This window comes from Meriones unguiculatus (assembly GCF_030254825.1).
Source record: "Meriones unguiculatus strain TT.TT164.6M chromosome Y unlocalized genomic scaffold, Bangor_MerUng_6.1 ChrY_unordered_Scaffold_23, whole genome shotgun sequence".
In the NCBI taxonomy this organism is placed as follows: Eukaryota; Metazoa; Chordata; class Mammalia; order Rodentia; family Muridae; genus Meriones; species Meriones unguiculatus.
The window spans coordinates 11725314-11731905 of NW_026843709.1; positions in this window are offsets into that span (position 1 = coordinate 11725314).

Sequence of the window (6592 nt, forward strand, 5' to 3'; positions counted from 1 at the left end):
GAGCTTCCTCAGAAAACTAGGAATAGTGCTTCCTCAGGATCCAGCTATACCCTTCCTAGGCATATATCCAAAAGAGGCTCAAGTACACAATAAGAACATTTGCTTTAGTTCTTTATATATACTGTTTATTAGCCCTCTATCACATAGAGGGTTGGTGAAGATTCTTTTTCAATCTGTATTCATTCATTTTGTTTTGATGACAGTGTCCTTTGCATTACAGAAGCTTTTCAGTTTCATGAGATCCCATTTACTGATTGTTGCTGTTAGAGCCTATGCTCTTAGTGTTCTTTCAGGAAGTTGTCTCCTGTGCCAATGAATTGGAGGCCCTTTCCCCACTTTTTCTTCTAACCAATTCAATGTGTCATGTTTTATGTTGAGGTATTTGATCCATTTGGACTTTAGTTTTGTGCAGGGTGATGAGTATGGATCCATTTGCATTTTTCTACATGAAGACATCCATGTTAAAAGAGCACCATTTTATGAAGATGCTATCTTTATGCCAATGTATGGTTTTGGCATCTTTGTCAAAACTCAGGTGTCTATAAGAATCTGGGTTTGTTTCTGGGTCTTCTGATTGGTTCCACAAATCCACCGTTCTGTTTCTATTCCAGTACCATGCAGTTTTTATTACTGTTGTTCTATAGTATAGCTTGAGATCAGGCACAGGATAGCTCCTGAAGATCTCTTATTATAGAGGATTGTTTTAGCAATTCTGTGTTTCTTGTTTTTCCATATGAAGTTGAGAATTTTTCTTTCAAGGTCTGTAAAGAATTGTGTGGGTAATTTGTTAGGAATTGCATTGAATTTGTAGATTCCTATTGGTAAGAGGGCCATTGTTACAACATTAAGCCTGCTAAGCCATGAGCATAGGAGATCTTTCCATGTTCTGATATCTTCTTCTAATTCTTTCTTCAGAGACTTGAAATTATTTTTCAAACCAAGTTACTTTAAGTACTTGATCAACTACAAGAACAAATCAAAGATATCATTCACTATGACTAAGTAGGCTTCATCCCAGGTGTGCGGGGGTGGTTCAATACACGGAAATCCATCAATGTGATCCACCATATTAAGAAAATGAAAGGAAAAAAAACTCATAATAATCTCCTTAGTTGCAGAAAAAGCATTTGACAAAATCCAATATCCATTCATGTTTAAAGTATTGGAGAGAGCAGGGATGCAAGGCATATATCAAAATATAGTAAAAGGAGTATACAGCAAGCCTATAGTCTGCATGAAACTAGACTAAGAGAAACATAAAGCCATCCCACTGAAATCAGGGACAAGACAAAGCTCTATTCTTATTTCTTCAACATACTTCTGGAAGTCCTTGTTAGAGTAATAAGACAATTGAAGGAGATCAAGCAAATACAAATAAAAAAGGAAGAAGTCAAAGTATTACAGTTTGGAGATGATAAAATAGTATACATCAGTGACCCCCCAAATTCTACCAGGGAACTCCTACAGGGGATGAACACCTTCAGCAAATGGCTGGATATAAAATTAACTCAGTAGCCCACCTGTATACAAAAGACAAAAGGGCTGAAAGAGATATTAGGGAAACATAAGGAATTATATTATGTAACAAGGTTATATATCTTAACCCTATTCAGATATTTCCTCACTGGGGACTCCACATGTAAATTGATGAGCTTCAATAGGACAGTGCAAATCACCAGGAAGTGGAAAAAAATGAAGGTACTTCTAGGCTAAAAGAGCTTTGCTATCCTGAAATTTTGTCATTCAATACAATAACTAAAGTCCCAGGAACTTCCAAAGACTGACAATCTCCTTTGGGGAAAATGTGGAATATTTCCATAACGGAGTATTATTCAGCTAAGAAAATGACATCATGATATTTTCATGCAGATGGATGGAAACAGGAAAAATCATCCTGGGTGAAATAACTAAAATGCAGAAAGACAAATAAGGTATTTATTTACTTATTAGGAGGTTTCCTAATAGTGAGGGATTAAATATCAATAGGCCATCTAGTGACCAAACCAGTCGTCCACTAGGGGGATTGGATAGCAGTTATTTGTGTTGCTGGGCCAGGGCATCCTATAGAATTTTTCAGGCTACCCAGACTGTTCTTATTAAAATATGTTGCTCTCTGATCTCAACTGATAGATCAGAGCCATGTTCTTGGATCCACAAAGATGCTTCCTTCTGCATCAAACAGGATTGAATACAGACACCCACAGTCTGATATTATGTAGGGAGAGAAACCTTAAAACTCCCAGCTCTAAATGGGATTTCAATATGAAATTTTCCCTCCCCTTAGAGCTCTGGGAAGCCTGCAGGAGAAGAGGCAGGAAGAGGGTCATAATCAGAGGGAATTGAGGACACAAGGAGAACAATGCCCTGAGAATCAGGCTACAGAGGAAGATGATGCAGCCAGGCTTGATGATACCTGATAAGCAAGGGTCATATAGAAGGGTGAGGAGGACCTCACCTATAAGGAAACTAGAAAAAAGGGCATTGGTATAAAGGAAGGAGGGTGGGTCTTGAAAGAGAACAGGGATGGAGCAGCAGAGGGGATACAAAGTGACCAAATTGTAATGAATAAATACATCAGAAAATCTGTGTACAAAGTGATGAAGTATAGAGCTCTTCAGGACTATTGGCCTCTTCTTGGGAATGGTACAAGTATGCAGCAATGATGAACTGTTTTCTTTCTATTTTCCCTGCTCTTAAAGACTCAAACCCAGGGAAACACAGACACTGTTACCCTATTATATCAATAAGAATGTGGAGGTTCATTAAAGTGTACATGTGTAACTGCTTAGTTCAAACTCAGTACTTGGAAATTTCATATCCAAGACCACAGTATGAGAGCAACTTTTCATTCCATACATTTCCCTTAATCCCATATCGCTTTGAAGCTTCTTTAAGTAGTAAGCTGTCCAATTAAATAAAGTAATATTAAAGTTTCATTTCCTCTCTGACACTATCACAGTGGTAAACAGGAGTAAAGTTGTGGGATCTGCATAAAGGGATGAGATAAACAATTTTGGGTTTCACAAGTAAAAGTAAAGTATACACAGGATCAGAGATACTGAACACTGAGGAAAGATTGTTTACCCATTTCCATGGAAACCTCAAGATTCTTTCAGGTGCTGATTGATTGAGAAGGAAAATGATGTCATGCAACAGGTGAAAGCCAGTAGAATTTCAGGAGCCAGTAATTAAAAGGCCCAAGTGGACAGTAAGCTTGAGAGAAAGGCTGAGCAGCCCTACATGACTCATTCATGGCAGCTGAAAGCACAGTTCCTGTGTCCAAGACTCTTAGTTCAGGAAAAGTGTCACATATTTCTTTCAAGAGCTCATTAATAAAGTCAAATATCTTTGACATGTGACTTTCACATTATCACAGATTTCATTATTATTTGTTAAATGCACAGATATGTCCTCAGTTGGTCAATTACTTCCTGGGAAAACACTACCTGAACAAGGCAATTATTTGAACAAAAAGCATTTAATTAGAACCTTCCTTATATTTATACAGAGACCATCCAAGATGTCACATCAGCTAGAATATCTTGTAGTTCTTCAACAGATCTGAGAACTTCTCATACTGAACCACATGCAGCAAGCAGAGAAAGGGAGATTGAGAGAGACAGGGTGAGAAAGAGCCAGAGGGACAGATTAAGAAATAGATGAGAACAACAGAAAAAAGACATAAAGTGTCGGAGACCAAGGGACAGAGATTCCATTGTGTCTGGTCACTTTCATTGGCATATCAACATCAGTGCACACCCTCCTATAATATAATTCCAATAGGAACATATTATGTAATATAAAATATATTATATATAATTCCAATAGGAATTATATTATCTAATAAAGATAAAATTATTAACCCATACCTGACATTTCTTCGCTGGGGATTCAACATCTAAATAGATGAGCTTGAAGTGGATATTTCAATTCAAATCACTAGGAAGTAGAAGAAAATGGAGGGAATTCTAGGCTTAAAGAACTTCGTTATTCAGATAATTTGTAATTCAGTATACTGTTTAAAGGCCCAGAAACTTCCAAGGTCTAAAGAGCAGGACTGACTGACATTCTCCTTTGGGGAAAATGAGGAATATTTCCATAACAGAGTATTTTTCAGTTAAGAAAATGACATCATGCTATTTTCAGGCAAATGTATGAAAGTAGGAAAAATCATTCTGTTTGAAGTAACTAAACTGTAGAAAGACAAACATGGTATGTACTCACTTATTAAGATGTATCCTAATAGTGTGGGATTAAGTTCCAAAAGGCAATCTATTGTGAAAACCAGTCTTCCACTAGGGTGGTTAAGTGGCAGTTAATTAAGTTTTTGGGCCAGGGCATCCTATGGAAAATTTCAAGCAACCCAGGCTGTTATTATTAAAATATGTTGCTCTCTTCCCTCAAGTAATAGATCTGTGCTATGTTCTTGGATCAACAAGGATTTTTCCTTCTTCATCAAATGGGATTGCATAGAGACCCCTGCAGTCTGATATTGTGCAGAAAGAGAGAACTTAAAACACCCAGCTCTAAATGGATTTCTCTATGAAATTCTCCCTCCCCTCAGAGCTCTAGGAAATCTACAGGAGGGTAGGAAGGAAGAACATCATAAGTATAAGGAATTGAGGACACAAGCAGAACAATGCTCTGAGAATCAGGCCACAGAAAAAATGATGCAGAGAGCCTTGATGAGACCTGATAAATAAGTGTTAGAGAGAAGGGGGTGGAGGACCTACCCTATTAATGAAATAGAGAAAGGGAATAGGGATAGGAGAAGTAGTGTGGGTGGGAGTGGAAGGAGAAGAGGAAGGGGGCAGCAGAGGGGAAATAAAGTGAACAAATTGTAATAAATAAATACATCAGACAAACTGTGATCAATGTGATGAAGTATAGAACAGGGACTGATGGCTTCTTCTTTGGGGTTGTACCAGAGTACAGCAAGGATGAACTGTTTTCTTTAAGAGACACTGCACTGAGACTGCCATCATTTTCCAATTAGTATATGATCAACACATACTTAAATTGATGTATTTTAAAGAAAAACAAATTTTTAGTGTGACCCATGGTAGGAATTTGAACCTGGGAGCAATGGAAAAGCAGTTTAATGTATATTATATGAAAGTCCCACATAAACAATAAAAATAACATGGTGACAACATTTACAATGACTTTTAACATAGAGAAATGATTCTGCTAATGGAGGCAGCGTTTGACTGTGTAAAGCATGCTTTTCAGGACTCATTATGTCGCAGAGATTTCTAGCCATGAACTAGTGGTTACTCAGCTACCATAGACCCCATGACTCAGGTGGCACCTCTGAACAAGCATTCCTGGTACTAACTACATTTAGAGGTTTTGTCAGGAAGACAAGAGCAGGAAAAACAGCCGCTCTTGTATCCTAGGCACATAACATGGACAAATTTCTCTGTCCTGAACACCCTGTTTTAATTGTAAACCACAGGAACAAGAGGATTTCTCCCTGACCACTGAGTAGGACACAGCTGCCAATCCAGCCAGGTCAGCCAACATAACCCTGCTCATAGACAATGGCAACACTATTGTGGAACAGCACCAGCTGTCAAAGAGTTTTTTGCCCTTAAGTTCTCTTTTTACATGCACTGCTCTTTCACTGTTTCAGCCAAAACAGTCCCAGGAATTGTCTGGTTTCTTTCTCTTTTCCCTGCTCTTAAAGACTCAATATCCAAACGAATCATAGACCCATCTTGCCTATTATATCTATGAGATTGTGAGTGTGCGAGTAACTACTCAGTTCAAAGTCACAACCTAGGAAATTTCAGATGCAATACCACAGTAGGATACCACCTTGTCATTCCATACATAACACTTAATCCCACATCACTTTACAGCTTCCCTACTAAAGAAGCTATGCAATTAAAAAACATTAAATTTTCATTTCCTATCTGACATTGTCACAGAGGTAAACAGGAGTAAACATGTTGGATCTTGAAAAAGTGATAAGATAATGGCTTATTGGTTTTCACAATAAAATGTTAGCTGTGCACAGGATCAGAGATACTGAACACTGAGGAAGTCTGTGTACTCATCTCCATGGAAACCTCAAGTTTCTCTCAGGTGTGGATTGGTTGAGAGGGAAAATGATGTCTTGCAACAGGTGAAAGCTAGTAAGAATTTCAGGAGCCTGTTATTAAAAGGGCCAAGTGGACAGTGTGCTTGAGAGAAGGTCTGAGCAGCCCAACATGCTTCAATCTGGGCAGCTGAAAGCACCCAACACAGATATGAAAGTTCCTGTGTCCAAGATTCTTAGTTCAGCAAAAGTGTCACATATTTCTTTCTAGAGGTCATTAATAATGTAATGGGTCTGTGACATTTGACTTTCAAGTTATCACAGATTCCAGTATCATTTGTTAAATGCACAGATATGTTCTCAGTCAGTGAATTACTTCCTGGGAAAATGCTCCCTTACCAAGGCAAATCTTGGAACAGAAAGTTTTTAATTGTGTCCTTGCTCATATTTTTACAGAGATCTTCCAAGATGTCATGGTAGCATTTAGCCATTTTGTTGTCATCCTTCAGCAGTACTAAGAGCTTTTTATACTGAATCACAAGCATCAGG